We start from the raw sequence: 14,301 nt of genomic DNA on the forward strand, positions 1-14,301 counted from the left end.
GCTGAGATCGCGCCATTGCACTTCAGCCTGGGTAACAAGAGCGAAACTCCGTCTCAAAAAAAAAAAAAAGAACAAGGATGTGGCCTGCTGTGGTGGCTCATGCCTGTAATCCCAGCACTTTGGGAGGCCGAGGCGGGTGGATCACGAGGTCAAGAGATCAAGACCATTCTCGCCAACATGGTGAAACCTCGTCTCTACTAAAAATATAAAAATTAGCTGGGTATGGTGGCACACACCTATAGTCCCAGCTACTCAGGAGGCTGAGGCAGGAGAATCACTTGAACCTGGGAGGCAGAGGTTGCAGTGAGCCGAGATCGCACCATTGCACTCCAGCCTGGCGATGAAGCGAGACTCCAGCTCAAAAACAAAAACAAAACTAAGCAAAAAAAGAACAAGGATGTGGTTAGGTGTCTGTTGGTTTGCCAGAAAGACATGTAACACGAGAACAGCTGGCATTAAAAGATCAGTAACAGCTTTCATGAGAATTTACCAGCCTGGTATTTCTTCACATTGTTGTTTCAGAGGTAGTTTGAAAATAGTCAGAAAGGAAGATCATTCCAAATTCCTGAGGACTTTCCAGCAAGTGTTGAGTGTATTATATAAAGTGATAACAAAGAGGATTATGTGGATACATAACCCAGGGGCAACACATTCCATTTTGGCCATGAACTGCTTAATAGTGTCACTGAATCTGTTCATTTGCTGAACAAATCTTATTTCAGCAAATGGCAAAACAAGATTTGTTCAGCACCTTTCATTTGAGTGCTCACATAGCAAACACTGGGCACATCTCTTGGTGCTATCACCTTAAGCTGTGTGCCTTGGGGAAAGTTACTCAATTTCTCATTCCCGCCATTTCCTTGTGCACAAAATGGCAGATAACAAAGGTGTTGTGATGATTAAACGAGATACTGTATACAATATTCTTGATACAATGCCCAGCACATGATGAGCCTTCAAGAAACGCTATCTACTCGTATTATATGCAATGCACTATGGGGAGGGCTGAAAATGACATGCATGGCATGAGTTATAGTTTAATCCTATGCTCCACTTACCCTAGGATTCAGGTATGTGTTGCATGTTGAACTAGTGGCCAGGGGTCAGAGGAAAATAAGACCCTCCCGAAAATATCTTCCCTATTCTAGAGGAAAACAGAGTTAGGAAGAAAAGGTTTAACTCAAGGAAAGGGCACTGAGTTAGAATGGAGGGAAAAAATATCTACTAATCAGAATACTCTGCTAGTCACTGTCTCTGACCTTCAGGCAATTAAAATTGTAAAGTTAAAGGTGGCTTAAAATTTGCTGAGCATGGTGGCTCACACCTGTAATCCCAGCACTTGGAAGGCTGAGGCGGGTGGATCACAAAGTTAGGAGATTGAGACCATCCTGGCTCATGCAGTGAAACCCTGTCTCTACTAAAAATACAGAAAAAAAAAAAAATAATTAGCCGGCGTTGGGGTGTGCCCATAGTCCCAGCTACTCGGGAGACTGAGGCAGGAAAATTGCTTGAACCCAGGAGACAGAGGATGCAGTGAGCCAAGATCACGCCACTGCACTCCAGCCTGGGTGACAGAGTAAGAGGCCATCTCAAAAAAAAAAAAATTTACTTGGAAACTTAAAAGTGCACCATTAAGTAACTCCTAGGACCAAGCAGATGTTATGAGAAAAATTAAGAAATATTTGCACTTCATCATCTATAAGATGAAAAAATAATTTTAAAACATTTTAAGAAACACTTAAATTGGGCTGGGTGCAGTGGCTCACGCCTGTAATCCCAACACTTTGGGAGGCCAAGGTGGGCGGATCACAAGGTCAAGAGATCAAAACCATCCTGGCCAACATGGTGAAACCTCGTCTCTACTAAAAATACAAAAATTAGCTAGGCATCGTGGCAGGTGCCTGTGGTCCCAGCTACTTGAGAGGGTGAGGCAAGAGAATCTCCTGAACCTGGGAGGTGGAGGTTGCAATGAGCCGAGATGGCACCACTGCACTCCAGTCTGGTGACAGAGCAAGACTCCATCTTAAAAAAAAAAAAGTATGTAGCCCCTGGCCCCTCTCTCTATTCCTCCTGCTCTGGCCCTATAAGACATTCCTGCTTCTCCTTTGCTTTCCGCCATGACTGAAGGTTTCCTGAGGCCTCCCCAGCATGCTTCCTGTATATAGCCTGTGGAACCGTGAGCTAATTAAACTTCTTTTCCTTATAAATTACTCAGTTTCAGGCATTTCTTTATAGCAGTTGGAGAATGGACTAATACAATGAAAATACTAAATATCAGGCTGGGTGTGGTGGCTCATGCCTATAATCTCAGCATTTTGGGAGCCTAAGGTGGGAAGATCACTTGAGGCCAGGAGTTCAAGACCAGCTTGGGCAATAGAGTGAGACCTCATCACTACAAAAAATTTTAAAATTAGCTAGGTGTGGTAGCAAGCACTGTAGTCTCAGCTACTTTGGAGGCTGAGGCAGGCAGGCAGGAGGAGCCCTTGAACCCATGAATTAGAGATTACAGTGATTATGATAGTACCACTGCACTCCAGCCTGGGCCACACAGCAAGACCCTGTCACACAAAAAAGGCAGTTTTTAAAAATGAACATAAGTTAATAAACTAATACAAACATTCAACATGTGTACACACACACAGACACTTGGCTCTCCGTATTTGTGGGCTCCATATCCACAACCAACCACAGATAAAAAAATATTTGGAAAATAAAATTTCCACCCTGAGCTTCTGGACTTCAGCCCCAGCCCCAAGGGTGCTCTAGGGGACACATGGTTTGAAGGGAGTGCAGGGAGCTACCAGAGACAGAATAAAAGAGACTGAATCAATGACAGCCACTTATTTTGAGAAATTCTGTGTCATTGATGACTATGCCAAAACATTTTGTATTAGAATTAGCAATGATATGGATTACCCCAAATGGACACTTTGCTCATAGGTGATGCTACTAAAATAATTTCTGGGTAAAGCTCCACCTACTTATTACTAGGTAAGACCCTTGGCTTAAAGGACAAAAATGTGAAGATTTATCAAATAGCCTAAAGAAAATATAATTCAGAATATTGGTGACAGTATTCTCTGCCTGTGGTTGGAGAAAATAAGAGATGCTCTAATGTGAAAATCTCAAATGACAGAACCAAGGCCAGATATAAAGAGGACAACCGGGCCAGGAAGTGTTTTACTCCTGTAATCCCAGCACTTTGGGAGGCTAAGACAGGAGGATCACATGAGGCTGGAATACAAGACCAGCCTGGGCAGCATAGCCAGACCTCCCTCCCACAACCTATTTAAAAAAAAAAAAGGAAACTTAAGAGGAAGATGTTGAATGTGAAAATGATCTCATTTAGCCTGTCAGCCAGAAAATCTGGTTAAAGTACTAGATTTTGGAATCAGTGAAAATTTAAGAGAAATAAAAGAATTACCTCCGATTGCTTTTTATGGCTTATGGGGATAGGAACTTATTTAAGATGACATTCCTATTACAGGCCAAATAAGCACTATTCAGGCACACTTGGCTCCAGTAGTTTGTCCTAACCATGTGAGAATAGCTCTTGCCAAATAGTTTGAGAATAAGAAAATCTCAGCCAGTATGGGCTTGACAAAAAGAAAAAGAAAAAAAAAATGGGAGGCAGAGGCAAGTGGATCATGAGGTCAAGAGATCGAGACCATACTGGCCAACATGGTGAAACCCCATCTCTACTAAAAAATACAAAAATTTGCTGGGCGTGGTGGCACAGGCCTATAGCCCCAGCTACTTAGGAGGCTGAGGCAGGAGAATTGCTTGAACCTGGCAGGCAGAGGCTGAAGTGAGCCAAGATCGCGCCACTGCACTCCAGCCTGGAGCCTGGCAACGGAACGAGACTCTCAAAAAAATATGAAAAGAAAATAGCTCATGTCACCCCCAACACACTATGCCTATGTGGAAACTGAGCGAGTTAGAGAGAAAGCGCCACACTGAGATTGAATCAGGAGTCCTTCATTGCCGGCGACCAAGAGATGGCTAATGCTCAAAATTCTCTCGGCCCTGAGGAAGGGGCTTGATTCTTTTTTTATACCTTGCTTAAAGGAGTGGAGGGAGGCTAGCTGAAGCAATTAGTTTTTTCACAGAAGCAGAGTAAGCAGAAGTTAAAAGATAAGTGGTGCTGGGGCTCCGGGGGCTCTCCGTACTATCAGTAGGCACATTCCTAGGTGGAGATGGTACAGCTTGAAGTGGTACCTTATCAGTACATTCCTGAGTGCCCTTAAATACAGCTTGACCTAGCTATGCACTCAAGGGAAGGGGATAGCAGATGTGGTAGGAAGGGAGAGGCTAAGATGGAGCCAGTTAGGCTAACACAGGGTAGGTTAGCACACCTACAGATATATTGCAAAGATAAACAGACCTTCCTGCAGGGCCAAGAGAATAATGGGGAGACAGCAGCTGGTGGATATCTTTATCTGATGGAGATTTTAAATGGGAGAAATGCCATGGTGATTGGGTCACGCTGATACAAAGAGATTTTGTTAGGACCAGATCCCTTTCAACATATCAACAACTGTGCCAGAAACATATTGGTGGAGAAGAACTACACAAATTAACCTAAGGAATCATCTAAGGCTTTAGGAAAAAACAAAAACATAAGAAATAAGAAGAGCGAGCATTAATACCTGAAGCTATATGAAAGGTAAATTTGTCTATAACGATATACACATTCCATACGTTTTTTTTTTGTTTGTTTTTGTTTTGTTTTGTTTTGTTTTGAGACAGAGTCTCGCTCTGTCACCAGGTGCCAGGCGGGAGTGCAGTGGCATGATCTCGGCTCACTGCAACCTCTGCCTCCCGGGTTCAGGCAATTCTCCTGCTTCAGCCTCCCGAGTAGCTGGGATTACGGGCACATGCCACCATGCCCAGCTAATTTTTTTTTATTTTTTAGTAGAGACAGGTTTTCACCATGTTGGCCAGTATGGTCTCAATCTCTTGACCTCATGATCCTTCTGCCTCGGCCTCCCAAAGTGCTGGGATTACAGGCGTGAGCCACTGCACCTGGCCTGTTTTTGTTTTTTTTGAGATGGAGTCTCACTCTGTCACCCAAGCCAGAGTGCAATGGCACAGTCTCAGCTCACTGCAACTTCCACCTCCCAGGTTCAAGCAGTTCTCCTGTCTCAGCCTCCCGAGTAGCTGGGACTACATGCACATGCCAACACGTCCAGCTAATTTTTGTATCTTTAATAGAGATGAGGTTTCACCATGTTGGCCAGGATGGTTTCGATCTCTTGACCTCGTGATCCACCCACCCTGGTAGAGAGAACTAATTTGAATTTAATCACCACTTCATCTGGTTTTAGGAAGGTAACAGTTGCCCAGGGGAATATCTAAATTAACTGCCCATTTCAGGACATGTCAAGTGCCTTCTTTAGGTGAGTAAGATACAACTCTAGAGGAATAGAGATACCTGATTTCTTGTCATTGAGACACTCATGCTATTAAAGGAATAAGGCTTTTTTATTGCTTTTTCTTTTTTATTATATAAACAGAGATGAGCTCTCACTATGTTGCCCAGGCTGGTCTCAAACTCTAGGGCTCAACTGATCCCCCCTAAGTGCTGGGATTATTGGCATGAGCCATTGTGCCTGGCCCATTTTTTGTTTTGTTTTGTTTTGAGACAGAGTCTTGCTCTGTCACCCAGGCTGGAGTATAGTGGCATGATCTCAGGTCACTGCAACGTCTGCCTCCTGGGTTCAAGCAATTCTCCTGCCTCAGCCTCCCAAGTAGCTGGGACTACAGGCACCTGTCACCATACCTGGTTAACTTTTTGTATTTTTAGTAGAGATGGCATTTCACCATGTTGCCCAGGCTGGTCTCAAATTCCTGAACTCAGGTGATCCACCTGCCTCAGCCTCCGAAAATGCTGGGATTATAGGCATGACCTACTGTGCCCAGCCCTGCCTGGCCCTTTTACTGCTTTTTATGGCTTATTGACATAGGAGCTTATATTAGTTTCATGCTGTGATAAGAGCACACCCAAGACTGGGTAATTTATAAAGAAGAGAAGTTCAATTGACTCACAGTTCAGCATGGCTGAGGAGGCCTTAAGAAACTTATGATCATGGTGGAAGGGAAAGCAAACATGTTCTTCACAGGGTGCAGGAAGGAGAAGAATGAGAGTCAAGCAAAGGGGCAAGCTCCTTATAAAACCATGAGATTTCATGAGAACTTACTATCACAACAATAGCATTGGGGAAACTGCCACTGTGATTCAATTACATCCCACCAGGTCCCGTACACAACATGTGGGGACTATGAGAACTAAAATTCAAGATGAGATTTGGGTCAGAACACAGCCAAACCATATCATTCTGCCCCTGGCCCCTCCCAGATCCCCTGTCCTCACATTTCAAAACACAATCATGCCCTTCCAACAGACCCCCAAAGTCTTAACTAATTCCAGCATTAACTCAAATGTCTCATCCAAGACAAGGCAAGTGTATTCCACCTAGGAGCCTTTAAAATCAAAAGCAAGTTAGTTACTTCCCAGATATAATGTGGGTACAGGCATACACCCTCTCCAATGGGAGAAATTGGCCAAAATAAAGCAGCTACTGGCCCCATGCAAGTCCAAAATTTAATAGGGCAATCATTAAACCTAAAAGTTCCAAAATGATTGCCTTTGACTCCATGTCTCCCATCCAGGTCATGCTGATGCCAGAGGTGGGCTACCATGGCCTTGGGCAGCTGTGACCCTGTGGCTTTTCAGGGTACAGTCTCATTCCTGACTGCTTTCATGGGCTGGTTTAAGTTTCTGCAGCTTTTCTAGGGGTACAGTGCAAGCTGTCAGTGGATATACCATTCTGGAATCTGGAGGATAGTGGCTCTCTTTTCACAGCTCCACTAGGCAGTGTCCCATTGGGGACCCTGTGTGGGGTTGCCAACCCCACATTTTCCTGTTGCACTGCCCTAGCAACATTCTCCATTAGGGCTCTACCCCTGCAGCAAACTTCTGCCTGGACATCCAGGCATTTGCATACATCCTCTGAGATATAGGAAGAGGTTCTCCAACCTCAATTTTTGACTTCTGGGCACCTGCAGGCCCAATACCACATGTAAGCTGCCAAAGCTTGGAACTTGCACCCTCTGAAGTAATGGCTCAAGCTGTAGGTTGGCCCATTTTAATCATAGCTGGAGCTGAAGCAGCTGGGATGCAAGATTCCATGTTCTGAGGCTGCAAAGAGAAGTGGGGACCTGGGCCCAGCCCACAGAACCATATTTCCTTCCTAGACCTCCAGGCCTGTGATGGGAGGGGCTGTTGTGAAGGTCTCTGACATACCCTCAAGACATTTTCCCTATTGTCTTGGTGATTAGCATTTGGCTCCTTGTTACTTATGCAAATTTCTGCGTCAGGCTTGAATTTCTCTGCAGAAAATGGGATTTTCTTTTCTGTTGCATTGTCAGGCTGCAAATTTTCCAAACTTTCATGCTCTGCTTCCTCTTGCATACTGCGCCACTCAGAACTTTCTTCCACCAGATACCCTAAATGATCTCTCCCAAATTTAAAGTTCCACGGATTTCTAGGGCAGTGCCAAAATGCCACCAGTCTCTGCATAGCAAGACTGACCTTTACTCCATTTCCCAACAATTTTCTCATGTCCATCTGAAACCACCGCAGCCTAGACTTCAGTGTCCACATCACTCTTAGCATTTTTGTCACAGCCATTCAACAAGTTTCTAGGAAGTTCCAACCTTTTCCACATTTTCCTATCTTCTGAGCATTCCAGGTCTCCAAGAAGTTCCAAACTTTCCAACATTTTCCAGTCTTCTGCTGAGCCCTCAGAACTGTTCAAACCTCTGCCTGTTACCCAGTTCCAAAGTTGCTTCAACATTTTCGGGTATCCTTATTGCAGCACCCCACTCTTTGCATTACCAATTTACTGTATTAGTCCATTCTCATGCTGCTGTAAGAATATACCCAAGACTGGGTAATTTATAAAGGAAAGAAGTTTAATTGACTCATAGGTCAGTATGGCTGGGGGAGGCCTCAGGAAACTTACACTCATGGCAGAAGGAGAAGCAAACACATTGTTCTTCATAGAGTGGCAGGAAGGAGAAGAATGAGAGTCCAGCAAAGGGGCAAGCCCCTGATAAAACCATCAGATTTTGTGAGAAACTACTCACTATCACAACAATAACATGGGAGGAAACATTGCCATGATTCAATTACATCCCACTAAGTCCCTCACATGACATGTGGGGACTATGGTAATTAAAATTCAAGATGAGATTTGGGTGGGGACACAGCCAAACCATATGAGAGCTTATTTAAGATTGATCTTGAAGAGTTTCTTCTTGTGCTTTTAGTTCATACATATCACCTTTCATTTTATAGTGTTCATTGAGTAGTGGATTAAGTGAAAGTCCAGGAGTAGACATCAGCAATTATGTACTGAGGTGATAATTCATCTAACGTATTTGTTGGCATAAATGTTATGTCTCAATTTCTGTTCTAAATTGGTGATTGTAAATTTTCAAAAAGTTATTTTCTAATCTTTGTCTTTCTTAATTATTGTGATATAAAGCAACAAATATGGAGTGTCAGTAGCCTCCTTCCATGCTGAAATTTTTAAAACTTCACAAAGTTCCAAAAAGCAAAACTTGAATTTGCCACACACTGAGTACTACATGAAATCCACATGAATAATGTATATGTACTGTATTTGGTATTTCAAGAAACCAACAGATGATATAAAGCACATGGGAGGGTGTGTATACATTATATGCAAATGCTATCCCATTATATAAGAGGCTTGAGCATCTGAGGATCTTAGTATCCACAGAAGGTCCTAGAATCAATATGCTGTGGATACTTAGGGACAACTGTCATGTTCAACAAAACATATATTGAGTATCTACAACACGTTAGCAGTATTAGAGATTGATGGCGCTGGGGCTACAAAGCTCTTGTATTCATGAAATTTATATTCTTGTAGATATGCAGCTCATCCAAGTAGAAAACACAAATAGCCAATAAACATATGAAAAGATTCTCAAGGTCATTGATTATCAAGGAATGTAAATCAGAGCAGCAATTTGATACAGTTTTAAACCCATCATACTACCAAAAATTTTTAAGTGGGACAATACTAAATTTGAAGAAAATTTTGAAGCAACAAGAACTCTTATATATGTGGGTCAAGACAGCCAGGATGAGACCTATATTAATTGTAGCTAAATAATTATAAACTTGCTTGGCTCAGAGTACACTGAAGTTTATACACCAAACTAAACTATATTATTGGTGCAGTTAATTAGAAATCAAGCGGCAATAGGAGGCCTAAGGTAACGACTGTCCAAGAGCGCAGTAACACTGGGGAACACCTCGGGGTGGTTGCAGAGCAGGGAATACTGCTCTGGTCCCACGAATGCCTTCTCAACATGGAGACTGCATGAGGGTCTCCTAAAGAGGGCTTGTGCAAAGATCTCTGAGGAGGGAGGTGACCTCTGCTCACAAGATCTGGGAGGGTCTTTGCAGATGGGAGCTGGCAAGGAGGAGAAAAGCCTTGCAGGGCAGAGATCATGGAAAGCCTCAGGCTCTGCCTAGATTCTGGGAATATGGAGTGATTTTAATTGCTCTGTGTCCCCAATGCTCCGGAGATAAAAGCCCCTTGATGCACTGGGTGTGGTCAGACCAGGTGGCTCCTTATCTGCTATACTTCTGATGCAGCTGCACCCTGATAACAATCATGATAAACTCGGAGTGCCAGTTTAGCATGTCTTAGAAGGATCTCAAGTGCTCTTCACCCCACACCCCACTATTTTACCTGCCCCTTCACCCTCCTCTTCCACGCCCATAAAATCAATGAGATTATGCACATAATAAATGTGCTTGGAGACCAGAGCCCCGGGCCAGCGTGGTTCCCATGCTTGCGTTGGTCTCCTGGACCCATGCTGTAAATTCTACTCTTGTGTCTCTGTCTTTATTTCCATTTCTCAATCCCTGGTCACCACCGGGACCAAGGGCACCCATGTACAGGGTTGGGGCTGATACCCAACAATATACCATGGGGAAAGGATGAAAGGGATGGTAAATTGCTAAAGCAATATTGGAAGACATATTGATATTATATAGTAAATTTGAAGAGGCACTTGACCTATATCTACACTTTCATCTCTCAGTGTATAATGTTCATCCAAAATAAAAAGCTGGGTATAGTGGTTCATACCTGTAATCCTAGCACTTGGGAGGCTGAGGCAGGCGGATCGCTTGAGGACAGGAGTTTAAGACCAACCTGAGCAAGATGGTGAAACCCTGTCTCTACTAAAAATACAAAAATGAGCCAGGCGTGGTAGCCAGTGCCTGTAATCCCAGCTACTTAGGAGGCTGAGGCAGAGAATTGCTTGAACCCGAAATGTGGACGTTGCAGTGAGCCGAGATCATGTCACTGCACTCCAACCTGGGCAACAGGGCGAGACTCTGTCTCAAAAAAAAAAAAAAAAGCTGTGATAGAATAAGTATAGAGAATGCAAGTATAGAATGATACAATTTATATCAAGATATCAAGTAAAAACCGTGCAAAACACTTCTATATGTTGCTTACACATACATATGTATAATATAAACTACATAATAGGCCAGGCGTGGTGGCTCATGCCTGTAATCCAAGCACTTTGGAGACCAAGGTGGGCGGATCACCTGAGGTCAGGAGTTCAAGACCAGCCTGACCAACATGGTGAAACCCCGTCTTTATATACATAAATAAATAAATAAAATAAACAAATAAATACTAAAAATATATTTTAAAAAACAAAAAAATGTAAAAAAAAAATAAACTACATAATAAAATACATAATGAAATTATTGAACACCAAATTCAGGGTAGGACATAATTCTAGAAGAGAAAGTAGAAAGGCAAATAAACTGATTATTTAAATGCATTGGCAATTTTTTTTTTTTTTTTTTTTTTTTTTTATATTGTGCTTTTTTTTTTTTTTTTTTTTTTTTTTTTTTTTTTTTGTTTAAGGCTTATAGTCTAACTTCTCTAATAGTTTTGGAAAAGGAATTTAGCATGTATTTATGTGAAGTTTTTTTTTTTTTTTTTTTTATAGATAGTGGCTATTCCTGTATTTGATGAGCTATTCTTTACATATTTTTTTGCAAGTCTTAAATATTGGGGGAAAAATATTAGGAATAGCTTAAATCTAATCAAGATCAATAGGAGATAATCTCAGAAAAGCATGACTGGACTGTCATTGTAGCTAAAAAGCAGAGATCTAATCTAATGAATGGTGTTGAAACCACTTCTGCAAAATTATGACAGTAAGAGAAATCTGAAATAGTTGACTCCTTCTTGCTTTTGACTTCCAAACTGTCTCTGGTCATTCCCGGGCATAGTCTAAGCTAACTTTGGGAGGAATTTTGTTAATAGTTTAACTTTAAAGCAAGAACAATAATAACCGTTCCCAAAACTAAATGACTTTTGTAAAACTAATGAACGTTCACAAAGATAGGATTATGAGAGAGGCCTGAACTCTGCTAAAATGTAGGTGTAGTTTCTACAATCACTTCTGGCTGGGGAGTCAGGTGCCCTGAGGTCACAAGATTTGTAACTTCCTCAGTTGCTCCTATAGATAGCCTCACTATTGCGGAACTAAGATTGGTTTTTTGAGATTTTTTCAGGCTGGCTTCACCTGGACTCGTGACTCATGTCAAGTGGTCCTGTGGCCCCCATCCAGAGGTGGACACAGCTCACAGTTTTCCACACCTCTGTGATTGCATCCCCTACCAATCAGCAGCATTCATTCTCTGGTACCCTGGCCACCAAACTATTCTTGAAAAATCCTAACCTCCAAGCTTTTGGGGAGACTAATTTGAGTGATAACTCCATTCTCTGCATGGCGGACCTCATGTCAATTAAACTCCTTTTTTTTTTTGGAGACAGAGTCTCACACTGTCACCCAGGCTGTAGTGCAGTGGCTCGATCTCCGCTCACTGCAATCTCCATCTCCTGGGTTCAAGCAATTCTCCCGCCTCAGCCTCCCGAGTAGCTAGGACTATAGGTGTGAGCCACCACTCCCAGCTAATTTTTTTTTTTTTTTTGTATTTTTAGTAGAGACAGGGTTTCGCCTTGTTGGTCAGGATGGTCTAGATCTCCTGACCTCATGATCCACCTGCCTTGGCCTACCAAAGTGCTGGGATTACAGGTATGAGCCACCACGCCCGGCCCCAATTAAGCTCTTTCTTTACTGCAATGCTGCAGTCTCAGTGAATTGATTTTGTATATGCATCAGTCAGGAAGAACCCACTGGGTAATTACATTGTTTCATTCTCTGTACAAAAGGAATGTGTTTAACAATCTTGAGATGATCAATAGGGCATCTGTGAAAGGGAAACTGGCCAGGCACAGTAGCTCACGCCTGCAATCCCAGCACTTTGGGAGGCTGAGGTGGGCAGATCGCTTGAGCCCAGGCGTTTGAGACCAGCCTGGGCAACATGGTGAAACCCTATCTCTACAAAAAATAGAGATGGAGTCCCAGCTACTCGGGAGGCTGAGGTAGGAGGATCATTTGAGCCTGAGAGGTTGAGAGGTTGAGGCTGCAGTGAACACAGATCATGCCATTGAACTCCAGCCTGGGTGACTTGAGGGAGACCCTGTCTCAAAAAAAAAAAAAATGCTGAAGATTAAGAAATTCTCAATGACTTGGGAAAGTATGCAAAGCACACAAGGGAGCAGATTCTGTATCTCTTTGACATGATCAGTAGCCAGATAATGTGCTTTCAGTGTAACATCTGGCACGCTCATGCATAGTAATATTTATCAATGTAAATGAACAAATATAGAAGTAGAAATCTCTAACTGTAGATCATCCACATCCTGAGGCCTACGATTACGTACCAGTCATCCATCAGTATTCAAGTGGGAGCGGTTCCAGGACCTTCCTACACTCCGTACCAATATCAACGGATACTCAAGTCCCTTTTATAAAAATGTAGTATTTGCATACAACCTACACACATCCTCCCACATACTTTTTTTTTTGAGTCAGAGTCTCACTCTGTCACTCAGGCTGGAGTGCAGTTGCGTGATCTCAGCTCACTGCAACATCCGCCTCTCAGGTTCAAGTGATTCTCATGCCTCAGTTTCCTGAGTAGCTGGGAACTACAGGCACCCACCACTACACCTGACTAATTTTTGTACTTTTAGTAGAGACAAGGTTTCACCGTGTTGGCCAGGCTGGTCTTGAACTCCTGACCTCAGGTGATATACCTGCATTGGCCTCCCAAATTGCTGGGATTACAGGCTTCAGCCACCATGCCCGGCCCCTCCCGCATACTTTAATTCCTAGATTACTTATAATACCTAATGCAGTGTAAATGCTATGTAAATAGTTGTTATACTGTATTATCTTTTATTTGTATTATTTTTATTGTTGTTATTTTTATTGAATTTTTTCTGCATAGTTTTGATCTGTGGTTGGTTGAATCCAAGAAAGCAGAATTCTCAGATACAAAAAGCCACCTGTTTTATTCATCTTTGTATCATCAGCACACAGCACAAAGATCAACACATAATGGACCCTAATTGCTAATTCTTTTTTTTGGTTGAGGGGGGACGGAGTCTCACTGTTGTTGTCCAGGCCGGAGTGCAGTGGCACGATCTCCACTCACTGCAAACTCCACTTACTGGGTTCACTTTGTTGCCTGGTGTCTCAAACTCCTGGCCTCAATGAATGATCCTCTTGCCTCAGCCTCCCAAAGTGCTGGGATTACAGGTGTGAGCCACCACACCCAGCCTTCATATCTAAAATAAGGATCAGACCTTGGAATGCATAATGCTGCCAAAATAGTGTGAGAAGTCTGTGGACAAAGCAGCTTGTCCTCAATAGGTGAAGGCAAAAGCTCACTCCTTTCTCTCTTCTCCCTCATTTGTTCCTTCTCTTACTGTCTCCTCTGTCTTCCTTTCCTCCCCCTCAACCTGAGTGCATTCTTGAGACACTTTTGATTTGCAATTCAGACAATACAGAGGAGAATTTTGAAACAGGAAGCTGCTGCATCCATTTGATGAACAATTCATTGATTTCATTTTGCATATGGAAAACACACCTGGCCTGGCACAGTGGCTAACACCTATAATCCAAGCACTTTGGAGGCCAAGGCGGGCAGATCACCTGAGGTCGGGAGTTCAAGACCAGCCTGACCAACATGGTGAAACCCCATCTTAAAAAATAATAATAATAATAATCCCAGCACTTTAGGAGGCCGAGGCAGGCAGTCGCTTGCGACCAGGAGTTGGAGAACCAGGCTGAGCAACATGGCCAAACCCCATCTCT

The sequence above is a fragment of the Cebus imitator genome, unplaced genomic scaffold (assembly GCF_001604975.1).
Source record: "Cebus imitator isolate Cc_AM_T3 unplaced genomic scaffold, Cebus_imitator-1.0 Scaffold277, whole genome shotgun sequence".
Taxonomy (NCBI): Eukaryota; Metazoa; Chordata; class Mammalia; order Primates; family Cebidae; genus Cebus; species Cebus imitator.